General features: G+C 43.0%; 1 protein-coding gene across 1 annotated transcript in view; it reads right to left on the bottom strand.

Annotated features, from left to right (window-relative positions):
* Window positions 1-17,826, bottom strand: part of SYT8 (synaptotagmin 8) — a 55,581-nt gene extending 37,755 nt beyond the window's left edge. Inside the window, exon 1 of the mRNA XM_063438354.1 lies at window positions 17,746-17,826. The gene's annotated coding sequence lies outside the window, so the exon portion shown is untranslated. The remainder of the gene's footprint in view (window positions 1-17,745) is intronic.
* Between the last annotated feature and the right edge of the window lie 951 nt (window positions 17,827-18,777).

An 18,777-nucleotide genomic window follows, 5' to 3' on the forward strand; every position in this document is an offset into this window, starting at 1 on the left:
TTACAGGTGAGTAAGAATAGACGTTTAGCCAATATGCCCCAAAACAGGAATACAATAAATGGGGAAACAATTAGTTAAAACTAAACAGGAATATAAAGGATAAAGTAAAAAAGGTAAAAGTAACAATTGAGGGGGATCAGCCAAAACTTTAGATTCAGGGTGGATGAGGATACTTGCAAAATGATAAAGTCAGTAATATCCAGGCAGGTTGGGAGGAAATCAATATGTAGCCAAAGTCCGGTTTAGAAATAAAGCAGGGTTGTATGGGATGAATCAGGATGGTTGAAGGTGAGTAAGGGTGGAGCAGGTTGTCGGGATTTAGTTGAATCACAAACCGGTCTTTATCGGTATCAGATTATAGCAGAACACGCTTCTCTCTCAATGTAAAGGCCCTGGTGTGAGCAGGGTGTAGCCTTATGAAGCCTCTTCATTAGTAGAGGCAGGTGAGGATGATAAGGTGACTGAGGAGACTAGTGGCTAGGGAGGCCACTAGAGTTGAATGAAATAATAACAGAAGAAAATGAAACATGTTCCTAGTTGTCAGGATAGGATCCTGGCACACGAACACTACAAGTTCCTTTTCCTAATGTCTAGAACAGGGGAGACAGAAGGTAGATCCCCAGATACGATGATTCACCATTCTAAAGGCTGTCAAAACATCACGAGAGTCATTAACATCAAGGATATGTCTTTTGGACAATCATCTATAGGTCAGAAAAAACAAAAAAATTTAATACACCCCAAAAGTACCTCCAAAATACATGGGAACCCCACAAATAGCATGGATAGCTTGGATCTGGCTGAGCAATATATCCAAAAATCACCCAGATCAGTTTGGTAGTTTTGGATTCGCATCGCAGAGAAGTTCTGACCGGTCTGCCATGAGTTAGGACCCCAGAATAGTTCCATGGAAATTGTGGCAAGAGCCGGTCTCCATTCGTGGGGTTTTGTATGAAAACCACATAAGGTATAGTAAAGCTGGTTTCGTGTAGAATGCTCCCTGTGTTCGGTATTCTGTACCTCCCAAACGTCGCTCGTCTAGGTGAACTGGAACGAGCCGTCGGTCCATGGTGACCAGTGTTTCGCAGGAGTGCCTGGCCGAAATAAGTTCCAGGCACTCGACGACCAAGTCCCGCTGCCAGCGTTCAGGTTCCAACCACGTGCGTTCACATGTACAAAATGGCGGCCACCCAGTGGAGCATTCTATTAATTATTTCCTTTGCGGTTTTCTTACAAGATACATAACGTTCTAATGAGTCTCTGGGGTGGTCTCGGTTCGGGAACCAAACAAAATAAATTAAACAAAACTGGGACATGAATCCAGACGAACAGAAATAGCCGAAGGTGATGGGGTATTCCTTCACAAGCTGTCTCAGACCTGACTTTCAGTCCCCTAACATCTACCTCAGCTATCTCAGACCTGACGTTCACTCCCCAAACATCTACCTCAGCTATCTCAGACCTGACGTTCACTCCCCTAGCATCTACCTCAGCTATCTCAGACCTGACGTTCACTCCCCAAACATCTACCTCAGCTATCTCAGACCTGACGTTCACTCCCCAAACATCTACCTCAGCTATCTCAGACCTGACGTTCACTCCCCAAACATCTACCTCAGCTATCTCAGACCTGACGTTCACTCCCCAAACATCTACCTCAGCTATCTCAGACCTGACGTTCACTCCCCTAGCATCTACATCAGCTGACTTAGAAAATGACCAACTGAGCAAATGACTACTACTGCTGTATCTGAATAAGTTACTGTGGTCATTATTTTAAAGCCATTGCCGTACATGCGCATTAGATCTCTCCCACTGGCGGACTTTGATGGGGAAGAGGAGCGTGGGTGGAGCTTAACCAGCGCCAAGGGACAACAGCGCTAGACCCAGGTATTAACCCCTTCACCGCCCGCGAGAGGGGCCTTGACAGAGAGGGAAGCTATAGTGACAGGAAAATGAGTTTTAGTGGCACTATAATTTCCCTTTAAAGTACACGTTACTGTCTCTGCTGTCCCAGGATGTACATTTGCACTCACACTACTACACCTACTACAAGGGCGGCCTTAGGGGTGTGCGAGCTGTGTTGCTGCATGGGTGCGATAACAGCAGGGGCGCCGAGCGGCTGACATAGCTTGCATATGCAGAGGTAGAGTTTGAAAAGCTTCCGCAAGTATGGGAAGCGGGGGAGGAGCTAAATATACCACGTACGAAGGTAAACTGGCAGCAGGGGGTGGAGTTAAATGTGGCCTTAAGCCACTGCCCAGTTACTACTGCAGAACACAGGAAAGAGTCCTTGCTTCCCAACAAGTAAACCCTAGGAACTGCGGGTTTTTCCACTCCCTCCCCCAGTGTCCATAATGGAAAAATGGAACTGACTGTCTGCCTGTAACTGTGCGTGTGTTTGTGTGTGACTGTCTACCTGTAACTGTGTGTGTGTGTGAGTGTGTGACTGCCAGTACCTGTGTGCAGAGGCGTAACTAGAAACCATAGAGCCTCTGTGTGAAAAATCTCTATGATTGCTTGGAGGAAGTGACCAGGGCCATGTTACGACATCGTCACTCCATGGGGAGTTTCAGGGGCTCATTGGGTCCACCCGATGACAATGAATTTCCAGGGGGCTCGGTCAGCACTGCGGCGCTTTAATAGTGCGACTGGGCCCTCTGTAAATTCATTGCCATTGGCGGGCGCTAACAGCATGGGCCGCCCGATGGGCCCCTGAATGTGCTCGGGCTGAAGCTGCGTTACAAAGCCAGCTGACACTCCCGGAGTGACGGGCCCGGTCGCAGGTGCGACCCCTGCGACCGCGGTAGTTCAGCCACTGCCTGTGTGTGTGACTGTCTGCCTGTAACTGTATGCATGTGTGACTGTCTGCCTGTAACAGTGTGAACATGTGACTGTCTCACTGTAACTGTGTGTGTGTTTGATTGTCTGCCTGTATCTGTTTGTGTGTCTGGCTGCATGTAACTGTGTGTTAGTGACTTTCTGCCTTTAACTGCTTGTGACTTTCGGTGTGTGTTTGTGTGAGTTTCTGCCTGTAACTGTGTGACTGTCTGCAACTGTGTGTGATCATCTGCCTGTAATTGTGTGTGTGTGTGTGTGTGTGTGTGTGGCTGTGTAATTGTGAATGTGACACTGCAAAAATACACACCAGCATTCACACATGGGCCTACATGAATTTTTTTAAAGATCTGAATTAAATACCTATCACAAATATTACACATAGTCAATACACACATATATCACATAAAGTTAATACACCCTTAACAAACATCACATAACACAGAGGCGGGGGAGCAAACCAGATTCCCAGCACAATGGACCAATAGAGATCAGCATGCCCACCTCCATGCACGGTAACAACAGGGAAGGGAGAATAAGTATTTGATTTTTGTTTCTTAAATAATTATTGATGAAATAAAGCCCCTATACAAATATTTGCAAAAACATGAAATACTGGGACATCATTTTTGAATTGTTGAGCTCTTTCCATATGCAGGCCTGTCTTTTAGGGCAACCATGATCTGATAGCCCAATACAAGTCAATGGATGATATCAGAATTAGAACAGAGTATTTAAGAATGTCTGTCTGAGGGACCTATATCTAGAGGATGGACATTTTTTGGTTTTTAAAAATATCCCGAAATCTTACCGTGATTAGTGGACGCACCTCATCTCCAGCTTTCAATAAATGAGGGGAAGGAACTAATCACAACATACTAATTAGAAACCATAATCCGGCCATTATCAATAAGCTGGTTAAATGAAGGAATAAAGGCTGCCTTGCAATTTACGTTATTATTCTGTTGTCCAACAACATGCCAGGAATTGTTAAAGAAACAAAATCCTATTTTTTTAGGTTAAATCTCCCTTCGGAAAAGACAGGTTTGTTTCGTTGTGCCTTTGCCCTTTGAGCTACTAAGTGTTTTTGTTTTGAAGGGTCGGTCTGTATTTAGGACCTCGATACATTTGACTGTTTCTTTTCTACCTTTATTTGAATGCTTAGATTCGAATATTGATTGTTTTCTTTGAATGAACCTCGGTGCTGTGCTATGTGTATGAGTGTCTCACAGAGCTCCATAGCAATAAAACTCCCATTCAGTTGTGGTGTGGATGATATTATTATTATTATTATTATTATTATTATTATTATTGTCATTTATATAGCGCCAACAGATTCCGTAGCGCTTTACAATATTATGAGAGGGGGGATGTAACTATAAATGGGACAATTACAAGAAAACTTACAGGAACGATAGGTTGAAGAGGACCCTGCTCAAACGAGCTTACAGTCTATAGGAGGTGGGGTATAAAACACAACAGGACAGGAAATAGCAATCAAATAAGGTGGGAGTGAAGCAGAGCTGGAGGAGAGAGTAGAGTGCTGCCCTTTAGGAGAGGGCAAGAGACAGGTGTGTAAGGTAGAGGTTACTCTGGGAGGCCATAATGTTTTCTTAAAGAGATGACCTGCATATCAGAGCTGTCGTGGAATAAAGCTCTCCGTATAATTATATCACATAGCATTCTAGCATCAAAATGTGCAGTAATTATATCACAGAATCTCCCAGCAACGTGTGGCATGCACCACGATGTGTAATATGGACAAATGCTTATAAATGACATAATATTCCCTAATTTGAGAGTTATGGAGAACGGATTGGGAAATTGGCCATTTTTTTAGCAAAATAGCGGATATCTGGAAGTCTAGCCGAGATGGGGAATTTTTATAGCTTGGCTATTTTTTATATATATATATTTATTAGACTAATTGTATATTTACTGTATTTTCCAACTTGCATGTTTTGGTTTATATTAACAAATCAGAATGATGCAATTCACTGTATTGAACAGAGTTTACATTGCTCTTCCGTTACAGATCTGTGACGCAGCTCTCTTCTATGGAGTTTAATAAATATTCACTCTGCAAGTTCTGCCCTCTCACACCCTGCAAGGGCTGGTTTTACAAGAATTAACCACATTCCTCTCTTACTATTTCCTATCCTTTGTGTGCTTTCCTTAGTCATCATTGATGAACCTACATTTCAAACAACCGGCTAAATGATCACTAGGATGAGACTAGCAGGAATTTCTGTTTCTAATCCTGAAAACAGGTTTCAGAGCTCAAAAGTTATAGTGTTGAGCAGACAGAGGGTCAGTGATAAAGAAACAAATTAATAAGATGCTTATTAAGTTAAAAATAACTCAGCGACAGAGCAATAGGGCCCTCAGGAGCCGGGTTACTGTAATAAGGAGTTACAGGGTCAGTGATAGAGCAATAAGGCACTCAGGAGCTGGGTTACTGTAATAAGGTGTTACAGGGTCAGTGATAGAGCAATAAGGCACTCAGGAGCTGTGTTACTGTAATAAGGTGTTACAGGGTCAGTGATAGAGCAATAAGGCACTCAGGAGCTGGGTTACTGTAATAAGGTGTTACAGGGTCAGTGATAGAGCAATAAGGCATTCAGGAGCTGGGTTACTGTAATAAGGAGTTACAGGGTCAGTGATAGAGCAATAAGGCACTCAGGAGCTGGGTTACTGTAATAAGGAGTTACAGGGTCAGTGATAGAGCAATAAGGCACTCAGGAGCTGGGTTACTGTAATAGGGTGTTATGGGGTCAGTGATAGAGCAATAAGGCACTCAGGAGCTGGGTTACTGTAATAAGGAGTTACAGGGTCAGTGATAGAGCAATAAGGCACTCAGGAGCTGGGTTACTGTAATAAGGAGTTACAGGGTCAGTGATAGAGCAATAAGGCACTCAGGAGCTGGGTTACTGTAATAAGGAGTTACAGGGTCAGTGATAGAGCAATAAGGCACTCAGGAGCCGGGTTACTGTAATAAGGAGTTACAGGGTCAGTGATAGAGCAATAAGGCATTCAGGAGCTGGGTTACTCTAATAAGGAGTTACAGGGTCAGTGATAGAGCAATAAGGCACTCAGGAGCTGGGTTACTGTAATAAGGAGTTACAGGGTCAGTGATAGAGCAATAAGGCACTCAGGAGCTGGGTTACTGTAATAGGGTGTTATGGGGTCAGTGATAGAGCAATAAGGCACTCAGGAGCTGGGTTACTGTAATAATGTGTTACAGGGTCAGTGGTAGAGCAATAAGGCACTCAGGAGCTGGGTTACTGTAATAAGGAGTTACAGGGTCAGTGATAGAGCAATAAGGCACTCAGGAGCTGGGTTACTGTAATAAGGTGTTACAGGGTCAGTGATAGTGCAATAAGGCACTCAGGAGCTGGGTTACTGTAATAAGGAGTTACAGGGTCAGTGATAGAGCAATAGGGCCCTCAGGAGCCGGGTTACTGTAATAAGGAGTTACAGGGTCAGTGATAGAGCAATAAGGCACTCAGGAGCTGGGTTACTGTAATAAGGTGTTACAGGGTCAGTGATAGAGCAATAAGGCACTCAGGAGGGGGTTACTGTAATACAGTGTTACAGGGTCAGTGATAGAGCAATAAGGCACCCAGGAGCTGGGTTACTGTAATAAGGAGTTACAGGGTCAGTGATAGTGCAATAAGGCACTCAGGAGCTGGGTTACTGTAATAAGGAGTTACAGGGTCAGTGATAGAGCAATAAGGCACTCAGGAGCTGGGTTACTGTAATAAGTAGTTACAGGGTCAGTGATAGAGCAATAAGGCACTCAGGAGCTGGGTTACTGTAATAAGGTGTTACAGGGTCAGTGATAGAGCAATAAGGCACTCAGGAGCTGGGTTACTGTAATAAGGTGTTACAGGGTCAGTGATAGAGCAATAAGGCACTCAGGAGCTGGGTTACTGTAATAAGGTGTTACAGGGTCAGTGATAGAGCAATACGGCATTCAGGAGCTGGGTTACTGTAATAAGGAGTTACAGGGTCAGTGATAGAGCAATAAGGCACTCAGGAGCTGGGTTACTGTAATAAGGAGTTACAGGGTCAGTGATAGAGCAATAAGGCACTCAGGAGCTGGGTTACTGTAATAGGGTGTTACGGGGTCAGTGATAGAGCAATAAGGCACTCGGGAGCTGGGTTACTGTAATAAGGGGTGACAGGGTCAGTGATAGAGCAATAAGGCACTCAGGAGCTGGGTTACTGTAATAAGGTGTTACAGGGTCAGTGATAGAGCAATAAGGCACTCAGGAGCTGGGTTACTGTAATAAGGAGTTACAGGGTCTGTGATAGAGCAATAAGGCACTCAGGAGCTGGGTTACTGTAATAAGGAGTTACAGGGTCAGTGATAGAGCAATAAGGCACTCAGGAGCTGGGTTACTGTAATAGGGTGTTACGGGGTCAGTGATAGAGCAATAAGGCACTCGGGAGCTGGGTTACTGTAATAAGGGGTGACAGGGTCAGTGATAGAGCAATAAGGCACTCAGGAGCTGGGTTACTGTAATAAGATGTTACAGGGTCAGTGATAGAGCAATAAGGCACTCAGGAGCTGGGTTACTGTAATAAGGTGTTACAGGGTCAGTAATAGAGCAATAAGGCACTCGGGAGCTGGGTTACTGTAATAAGATGTTACAGGGTCAGTGATAGAGCAATAAGGCACTCAGGAGCTGGGTTACTGTAATAAGGAGTTACAGGGTCAGCGAAAGAGCAATAAGGCACTCAGGAGCTGGGTTACTGTAATAAGGTGTTACAGGGTCAGTGATAGAGCAATAAGGCACTCAGGAGCTGGGTTACTGTAATAAGGAGTTACAGGGTCAGTGATAGAGCAATAAGGCACTCAGGAGCTGGGTTACTGTAATAAGGTGTTGCAGGGTCAGTGATAGAGCAATAAGGCACTCAGGAGCTGGGTTATTGTAATAAGGTGTTACAGTGTCAGTGACAGAGCAATAAGGCACTCAGGAGCTGGGTTACTGTAATAGGGAGTTACAGGGTCAGTGATAGATCAATAAGGCACTCAGGAGCTGGGTTACTGTAATAAGGTGTTACAGGGTCAGTGATAGAGCAATAAGGCACTCAGGAGCTGGGTTACTGTAATAAGGAGTTACAGGGTCAGTGATAGAGCAATAAGGCACTCAGGAGCCGGGTTACTGTAATAAGGAGTTACAGGGTCAGTGATAGAGCAATAAGGCACTCAGGAGCTGGGTTACTGTAATAAGGAGTTACAGGGTCAGTGGTAGAGCAATAAGGCACTCAGGAGCTGGGTTACTGTAATAAGGTGTTACAGGGTCAGTGATAGAGCAATAAGGCACTCAGGAGCTGGGTTACTGTAATAAGGAGTTACAGGGTCAGTGACAGAGCAATAAGGCACTCAGGACCCGGGTTACTGTAAGAAGGAGTTACAGGGTCAGTGATAGAGCAATAAGGCTCTCAGGAGCTGGGTTACTGTAATAAGGAGTTACAGGGTCAGTGATAGAGCAATAAGGCACTCAGGAGCTGGGTTACTGTAATAAGGTGTTACAGGGTCAGCAACAGAGCAATAAGGCACTCAGGAGCTGGGTTACTGTAATAAGGAGTTACAGTGTCAGTGATAGAGCAATAAGGCACTCAGGAGCTGGGTTACTGTAATAAGGAGTTACAGTGTCAGTGATAGAGCAATAAGGCACTCAGGAGCTGGGTTACTGTAATAAGGAGTTACAGGGTCAGTGATAGAGCAATAAGGCACTCAGGAGCTGGGTTACTGTAATAAGGTGTTACAGGGTCAGTGATAGAGCATGGGGGGGGGGGGGTTAACTATAAATAGGACAATTACAAGAAAACTTACAGAACAATAGGTTGAAGAGGACCCTGCTTGAACCAGCTTACAGTCTATAGGAGTTGGGGTGTAAAACACAATCGGACGGGGAGTAGCAATCAAAATAGGTGGGAGTGAAGCAGAGCTGGAGGAGAGAGGAGAATGCTGCCCTTTAGGAGAGAGCAAGAGACAGGTATGTAAGGTAGAGGTTACTCTAGGAGGCCATAAGCTTTCCTAAAGAGATGGGTTTTAAGGCGCTTCTTAAAAGATTCAAGACTAGGGGAGAGTCTGATGGCAGTAGACAGGATATTCCACAGGAAGGGAGCCGCCCGCGAGAAGTCCTGCAAGCACAAGTTGGCTGTACAGGTGCGATTAGCGGACAGGAGAAGGTCACGGGCAGAGCGGAGAGATTGAAAAGGTGCATATCCATGGATCTGTGAGGAGTTATAAGAGGGGCTAGAATTGTTCAGTGCTTTATAGGTAAGGCTTAGCATTTTGAATTGATTCCTATAGGATACAGGAAGGCCTGACAGAGGGGTGAGGTGTGAGAGGACCGACTAGAGAGGAAAATCAGTCTGGCGGCAGAATTCATTGTAGCGAGGCAACACGGCTATTGGGAAGACCAATTAGGAGAGAGTTACAATAATCAATGCAGGAAATCTTATAGCGTAAAGTCCGGCCACTCTAAGGACCACTAATATGGCTTTCTTGTACTATTTGCCCTAGGTTTGCACATTGGGGTCTATTCACCCTGCCCAAATTTTTTATAAATAAATAATATTGAGCCTCCAAATCACCGTCTTAATGAAATCCGATAAATGTAAATATTGCTGTTTGTGTGACACGGTAATGTTTATTTTTGTCAGTCAGCCATCATATGATGTTCTTATTGAAGACTTTGAGTTATTTTACGTCTTCACATTCGGTATCTCTGAACACTGTTAATGCCTCTAATTGATTATATTGGATTTAATGTGTCTCTATGGGAACGAAGCCTCTGGCTATCACCGCTCTAGAAGCATTGATTTGGTCAGAGATCATCAGTAATGACAAGCTCAGAAGAGGATGATTGGCTGCCGTGGGGAGACCAGGACAATGCTGGATAACTTTTTATTTTACTTTAGTCAGTGGTGGTAAAAATGTAATGAGTGACAAAAACACTCGTCAATATATCTATTTATAATATGAGCGTGATCCTTTAAAAAGAAAATATGAGATCACAAGAACTTACTGAAAAGTCTTTGATATCCTTGTCACTATCTGTGTTCTTATCTTATTTGTACAAGTGCGATTATCTTCCTTTATCCCTAATTATCTTCCCTATAGGCATATAGTATTTCCTGATGGTACACCGCTTATTTACTCAAAGCTTAAAGCCGCTACTAAGGTTTACATCTAAATATATTTTATACACCATTTACAGTATTAATCAGCTGAAAAATCATTGAAGATTTGTGTGCTGCCAGAAAGACTGTTTGACTCCAAAATGATCCACGCGATCGGGTTATGGTCTCCTCTAAGCTCTAAGTATATATGCCAGGTTGACATATTTTTTACTCTGTATTCTGTCAAACAATGCTTGGAAATGTTACCCAGGAAAATACGGAGGTTATCTGCACTCAGAGAGGTGTAACTTTATTTGATATCACATTCCTACCTCCCCACAGTCCTGATTTGGGACAGTTTTTCTTTCTGGTATGCCCAGAATTTTGTACTTATCAGACAATGTGACAAAGATCTCCAGGTATTGAGTCCATGTAAGAAAAAGAACCACGAATGGGGCCTGGAACTGCATCATTTTAGGGCCGTTCTGTCCCTTTTATGACCTTTGCCTGCCTCCATTAGCCTGCCCAACTCTCCATCCAGAATTCCCTGCACAATTGTGTCTTTATCCATTACTGACAAACAGAACAAGTGGGGAGAGAAAGGAAGTGTATGCATTACCACCAGGGAAGTTGCCAGGGTCAAAAACACAATTTCCTAATGCTACACGCCTGACTGCTCCCCAAACTCTGCCCATGTCCCTCTCTAACTCCATCCCTGAATACGCCTCTTAGCACATGCAGAGTTACTTAAAGACACAAAAATACTCACACACACACACACACATTACAAAGAACAACAAAAAGTTTGCTGGTGCTTCCTAAAAGTTTACAGTGTGCAGATGGCTGTATAAATAAAGTGTTTCCCCAACACCTTAGATAAAAGGCTCCCAAACCAGCAAGGATAGCACACCAAAGTGTGAACACCATAAAATACTAGTTATAAAGCCGTCACAGTGTAATCTCCACCTGTTATTAGTGTAATGCTAGTGGCATAAAAAGAAACATAAATATACAATAAGTATCAGGATCTGTAGTATCCGCCCTCAGGTGCCCATTTAGGCCTTATGATCCAAGGATGGATGGACATTATTTACCAAATCGTGCACAAAAGATAGCACAACGTGGCCATTTTACATTTTTTATTTTTTTTATTTTCACATGCCACTTCCGGGGTCCAAGAATTATATCCTCCTCCACGGAAATATTTGTTAAAATTTGTAGGGAATTTTCTATGCTGACTGACAGATGCAAAGTCTGTTATTTTCTCAATGGTAGAAAAGTAGATTTTAGCCATGACGGACAGGGAGCCATGACGGGCGGGGAGCCATGACGGACAGGGAGTCATGACGGGCGGGGAGCCATGACGGGCGGGGAGCCATGACGGACAGGGAGTCATGACGGGCGGGGAGCCATGACGGACAGGGAGCCATGACGGGCGGGGAGCAATGACGGACAGGGAGCCATGACGGGCGGGGAGCCATGACGGACAGGGAGCCATGACGGACAGGGAACCATGACGGGCGGGGAGCCATGACGGGCGGGGAGCCATGACGGACAGGGAGCCATGACGGGCGGGGGAGCCATGACGGAGTTCCAAGATAGTGATAAATACTGTGCTGTCGATTTCTGCATTTCAGTTTATTTTTGAGACCTTACAAAACACATATTTGCTAAACATCGGGATTTGTAAACATACAATTTAAATCCTGGGATGTAACAGTTCAATTACAAATGAATTTCCATATCTTTACTCCGTATCTTTGCGAACATTTTCTGTGAGAACCAAGGGCACTGAAATGACATGACTTTTTAAGCAGAACTCAAATAGAGAAAATAAAGCCGACATTCTTATAATAGGGGAGTATACTAGTAATTGTTTTATTGGTTCCATTGGCCAGTTAACTAAATAAACAAAATGACCAAAAACATTGTATGTGACACCTTTATTGGCTGACATTTTGAGGTCCATCATCAGACCTGTTTGTTCGGTAAAACTTAAGACGTATTTGTACATAGTAACCATGAAAAGGAAACAAAATGCACAAGTGATAATAGGATGAAACATATTTGTGTGATGAATATTACAACCGCACAGTTTCATCCTCATTTTATTTTTCTGTTTGTCTGTAAACCATGCACACATATATCTGGGCTTCACCCCACAAAACTTGCCAGATAAAAGGGATTACACATTTGTTTCCATAAAGGTGAACGGCCAGGTCACACAGGGCATTAAAATGCAGCATGACCTGTCAAACAGCTTCAGTTAATGTCCAGCAACACACAGAATTCTTGTGGGACTCGACTTCTGATGGTTTTATACCGCCATTATGGAATAACCTCAGGGACACAGTCAAATCTTCATTCAATTTAAAATCTTTTAAGAGATCTATGGCAATACACCTCAACACAGAATGCACCTGTGATGGTTAACTATATTGATCACCGGTTCTGTGTTAACTTTATATAAGTGTGTACAAATAGAGATTGTAGCCATATTAGTCCAGTGATGTAGATGTAAAAAACAGATACAATTTGTATCTTGTAATATCTTTTTTATTGGACTAACAGAATTTTGTAATAAAAAGCTTTCGGGAGAACCTCCCTTTCTCAAGTCTGAAGAATTTCTGAGCAAAGACGACACATAGAATTCAAAGCTGAGTTGTGATACAGGGGTTAAAGCGACATGAGTGCAGATAAGACACAGGGTTGACAGAACAGACAGCATTCTTGCAGAGGGTCCTAGATATCTTATGTGAAGATCACAGAGTGAGGGGGGAGAGAGAGAAAACAAGGTGACAGTGCAGAAGATGGTGCTAGAAGGGGGGAGTATTCAGGGCCGCCTTTAACGCGGGGCAAAAAGGGGGGGCTGCCCCGGGCCCAGTTACCCCTGGGGGCCCAATGCAGCTGTCCCATGGGCCCCGCTGCCCTCAACTTCTTATTCCCCACCAATAACACATATATTGTTTGTGTATTTTTGTAATGTTGTATCCCATTTTAACAATGCAATGTTTTGTGGACCCAGGACATAGTTGAAAACAAGAGAAATCTCAATGTATCCTTTCTGGTAAAATATTTTATAAATAAATAAATATCCTTGTGTCCCAAGCAGTGGTATAAAGGTAACCTGTTTGGCCCTGTGCAGTCAGATGTATTCTCTCCATCCCACTGCTAATTCTACTTTTACAAGTGTGATGTTGGGGTGCTGGTAATCCGGGGTGTCTTAAGATGGTACTGAGGGGGCCAGCCCTGAATGTGAGGCCGTATAGCCCCAAATCTGCTGTGCTCCTCCTTGCCTGCGTCCAGTCTCCTCTGTGACTCTTGAAATCATCCAGGAGTGGAAGCAGGTCAATGACAGAGACACAGGGATTCTAACAGAGAGTCCAATTATAGAGAGTCATATTCCCTGTGTGTCTCTGTCACTGTGCTGCTTCCGTCTCTAGCTGAGCCTCACTGAGGAGCTGTAGGCAGAGAGAAAAAGGCCACCTGTCAGCAGAGAGGACCAGGGAAACCGATGCCGAGGGCTAGACGCATGCTGCCTGTTCTCCTACATGAAACTTGTGGTCGCTAGCCCTGAGACAGCAGGAAGTGTGTGTGCTAATAGGAAGCACAGGTTCTGCTGCCAGGACTGGTGCAAGGAATTTTGGCAAAGATGCATTTTACCCCCCACCCCCCAATAAAAACTATTCTTCTGTGTGACTCTTAAATCTTTTCTTCAAACCTCATCTTTAAAAGCCCGTTTTGTGTTTTGTATCCCCTCTTTAGAATGTCTTACCCCCTTTTGCACATCTGTGTGTCTTACACACCATTTAGTGTATATTATCCCCCCTTTTGTGTGTCTCTTGCATCCTCATCAGTTGCTTTATGTTTCTCTTACTCCCTCCATCTCTTTTCTGTGTCTCTTTTTCACCCCCAGCCCATTTCCTTCCCAGCCATTCAGACATAGATATACATACATGCACACAGACACAAACCTATATCACCATACAGGCACACAATCAAACAAACACACTCATACAGACAAAGACATGCAAACACACAGTCATACAATCTACATATACATATACGCAGTCATACAGACACACTCATACACACATACAGACACATATGTACATAGACATACAAAAACGGGCATATAGACGGTCATACAGACACAGATATAAAGACAGTCACACAGACAAACAGTCATACACTGACATACAGACACAGTCACACACCAACATACAGACACTCAAAGACATAGAGATACATATGTACAGACAAAGTCACACAGAGACATACAGACACACTTACATACAGACACAGGCATACAGTCATACAAGACATACAGTCACAAAATATAGTTATACAGCCATGCATACATTCACAATTACATACTTACAGTTCAGATTCCTGGAGAGCATACTGTTTGGCTATTTGGAGTTCCCTGCATCTCAGTCCAATCACTTGGGCGCCAGCCGTGCTGTGTGCTACACAGGGAACAGGGATATGATTTGATTCACATTCCTGCCCCTTCACACAGCTCCTGCGGTAGACACCACAGCTGGTGGGAAGGACAGGGGTGCTGGAGCTCGGCCATGCTACATAAGTGACTGGCAGGAAAGGAGCGCTGTGTGCTTATTGGTGGCGATGGCGCTGCCTGCTGCCCAGCATATAGTGATCTCATGCGCACAATTTAGTAGATCGCGCCCAAGAGTTAACAATACCGTGCCAAAACATGACTTAAACCATGAGCACGCGGTAACTATTTAGTGGGCACGATCTACTAAATCATGCGTACAGAATAGACCAGCATTGTCACAATTTAAAAAGACAAAGGGCTCCTTAATTATCAGTAGCCAGAAGGAAATAAAGAAAGTGGCGGAGGAGAAACAAAGATAACTTAGTAAACAGTCCCCAGGCCTCTCAGATAAACGTATCCCCATGTAATGCCCTAGTAATTGTGGTAAGACTTGGACAATAGCCCTTTCAAACACGCAAATAGGGTCCTCATATTTTACAAAGGGGTCAAATACCAATCCCCTTCTTGTGGGCAATCAAGGATAGCTCACAACTGGGACCGGTCGGGCCTTTCATAGGGCATCACTTTTCATACAGATATTAAACTGCAGTGGGAACAGTCTGCATTCACTTAAAGCAACACTCCTCATTTTCAGGGTCTTTGAGTACTTTGCGCTGAGTGACCTCGCGACACTAAGCCCATGTTCTGGCCATGCACAGAGCTGGCCAGACAGGTTGACACATCATTTTTTTTTTGGCCAAATACACCCACTTTATGGGTGGAATTGATACTCTCCAAGACTGGCCCGTCCATTGTTGAACTCATTCTGAGTCCATATATCTCCCATTTTTGGAGAAACGATTTTGCTAAGGATTATTAATTATCGCATTTTTAGCTTTTAACGATATTTTGCAGTGAAAATTAATAGGGCTTTTTGGGGGGTGGAATACTCAAAAATCATAGTTTCCCTTTAATGGGGAACTCAGGAGTTAGCACATATCTCTGTTTATTGCAAGAACTAAGCTTTCAATAAGAAATATTATTTATCATTTAATTAGTGTGTATTCTCTATGTGGCTCGGTCCTCAGGTCATCAGGTGCTTAGACCAGGCTTCCCCAAACTCCGGCCCCCCAGATGTTGCTGGACTACGACTCCCATGATTCTCAGCCTATCTATTTCATTCATAGAATCATGGGAGTTGTAGTCCAGCAACATCTGGTGGGCCGGAGTTTGGGGAACCTTGGCTTAGACCTTGAAGTAAGAGGCTCAGAAGAAGATATAGGAAAATACTATTTCTAATTCAAGACTGAAAGGGTAGAAAGTCCACGTGTAACATGGAGGATGGAGCTTTTAGGGAACTTATCAGAAGTTGCACAAACACAAATAACAATGGCATCTGCTATAGGCGTAGGAATTCCATTATGGTATTCTATGATCAACAGTCTTTGTCTCACAGAACTATAAATAAATCTGTGTTTTAACAACCACAACATATACATAAATCAAATATAAAATAATACATAAATAAAATAAAAATATTAGAGTACGTATTCAGAACAAAAAATCATTTTTACACAATACAAATTCACCCAGAGTTACAAACACACAAATCCATATTCAGTGTACGCTCTGCATGGAGTACACACCCTGAACACACATATATACCTTAGATATATTCCATGCATGTATTCACACTGTGCACACATTTACTTTTAACACCCTTATATACACACAGACAGAAACCAAACTCTCTGGATTACGTGCGTAAGAGCGTGAGTTAATTTTAAAACAAGTTTTTTTTTTTTTTAAAAGCTTAATAATAATGATGTCAAATGCAATACAGTAAAAAATACTGTACTCCTGTACATGCACACTTGAAGAACAAGGAGTTATGGGGGAGGTGTATGGGAATATTTTGGGATACCTCTTTAGTTATAATACTGCTACTATTTCATCTCTGGGCTTGCAGCTATGGGGGTCTATCTGAGGGGATCATTTAATCATTTAATCAATGATCTAACAGAGACAGAGGTTGCTGGGACCTGACATTGTATCTTGTAACAACACACAGAGATGATGAAATAAATGAAAATAAGGTGTGTGCTATCACAGTTCTTGTACCCTTTCTAGTTGGGGTTACAAATAGTGTCGTACAGCCCTGAGTATAAATACCCATATAATGGAATACTCAATCTCATTTTATAAGGGACTAGCATATTCCATAGTGTGGTCGACAGGACTATATTGTGATCCCTCTTCACCTCTTGTCTGTCAACACTACTTTGTTTGTCAATACTTGTTCTTTTACATCCCCAATGTATTGTTGTAAAGAGGTGAGAATTATGTTGGCACTATATAAATACTAATAATAATAATAATAATAGAAGAGAATTTGGAAATTGGGTAAGTCTGATTTCGGGTTAATTACTAAAGTGTGTATTGTCTGGGATTAAAAGTGAACTGAAAGTACAATTTACATTTCAGGCCAAAGCAGACAATCTGAAAACATCGCTGACTTGGGGTAAATTTATTCCAGTTCTGCTACATTGGGCTAAAATTCTAAATTCACCAGCGAATAAACTTTGATCACTATTAGATTGAATGTGCTGGATTTCAGATCAGGAACTCAACGGATTAACTTGTCTAACCTGACTTCCAGGTACTGCAGATAATCTATTATCATAACATGGGATTCAATGGATTGATCAAACATTGCAAGTTCTCTCCCACTCCAGATATTAGAAGACATGTTTGTTTGACATGGATTGTATCTGGTCCTGTCTCTTAGAACTCTGTATTCTGATACAGTAAAGACCAATTCATTGTTTTTTTAAATATTACCTGAAGTAATCAGATATCCAGTTATTGTCCCAGAGTTATTAGTTATCAGGGTTCTTCAGAAGCTCATTAGATTAAGTTTCTTACATCAGAACACATGGATTAGACAGAATATTATGCTCACTGATGTCAGCTATTATAACCGAAAACCCACCTCTGGCCCATGGCCAGCACTGTGGTGTCACTGACAGACTATAATTACAAATATATAAAAATAATGTATGCTAACACACAGACAATCTTATCCTCATGGTACCTAGACACAATTGCATACTGTTTACACATTGTAGCTATACACAAACACATTCTGTACAAATAAAGACACAAATACAAACAGTATACACACTGTCCAAAGACCCAAAACATAGATACAAAACCACAAGGACTCAAGACCCCTACAGGGACTTTTAAATAGTAGAGGGACTCACCAGAATCATGCAGTCTTCCTGTCACCTGTACAGGTCTGTTTCCCTGCCTCTTACAAACCCCTTTAGACAACAAAAAGAACTGGAAATTCAACAATTTCTAGAGTGACACCACACCCACAGTATCTGACATAGGCCACTGGAGGAGAAATGTCACACACAGAGGCAGGTTACAAGGACATTGTCACAAAAGACAACAGCAATAAGAAAATGTGTAATGGGACAGGGCGTTCCACTACCCGGTTAAAATCTATGGGCATTCTACTGCCCTGTTAAAATCTATGGGCATTCTACTGCTCTGTTAAAATCTATGGGAATTCTACTATCCTATTATAGGTAATGGGCATTCCACTGCTCTGTTACAGTCTGTGGGCATTCCTCTGCCCTGTTAAAGGTTATGGGCATTCCACTGCCCTGTTACAGTCTGTGGGCATTCCTCTGCCCTGTTAAAGGTTGTGGGCATTCCTCTGCCCTGTTACAGTCTGTGGGCATTCCTCTGCCCTGTTACAGTCTGTGGGCATTCCTCTGCCCTGTTAAAGGTTGTGGGCATTCCTCTGCCCTGTTACAGTGTGTTGGCATTCTGCTCCCAGTAATGTGTCTGAGTGTATAACAGAGCTCCACAGCAATAATACTCCCAGTAATGTGTCTGAGTGTATAACAGAGCTCCACAGCAATAATGCTCCCAGTAATGTGTCTGAGTGTATAACAGAGCTCCACAGTAATAATACTCCCAGTAATGTGTCTGAGTGTATAACAGAGCCCCACAGCAATAATACTCCCAGTAATGTGTCTGAGTGTATAACAGAGCTCCACAGCAATAATACTCCCAGTAATGTGTCTGAGTGTATAACAGAGCTCCACAGCAATAATGCTCCCAGTAATGTGTCTGAGTGTATAACAGAGCTCCACAGTAATAATACTCCCAGTAATGTGTCTGAGTGTATAACAGAGCCCCACAGCAATAATACTCCCAGTAATGTGTCTGAGTGTATAACAGAGCTCCACAGCAATAATACTCCCAGTAATGTGTCTGAG

Source organism: Pelobates fuscus, chromosome 12, assembly GCF_036172605.1.
Source record: "Pelobates fuscus isolate aPelFus1 chromosome 12, aPelFus1.pri, whole genome shotgun sequence".
Taxonomy (NCBI): Eukaryota; Metazoa; Chordata; class Amphibia; order Anura; family Pelobatidae; genus Pelobates; species Pelobates fuscus.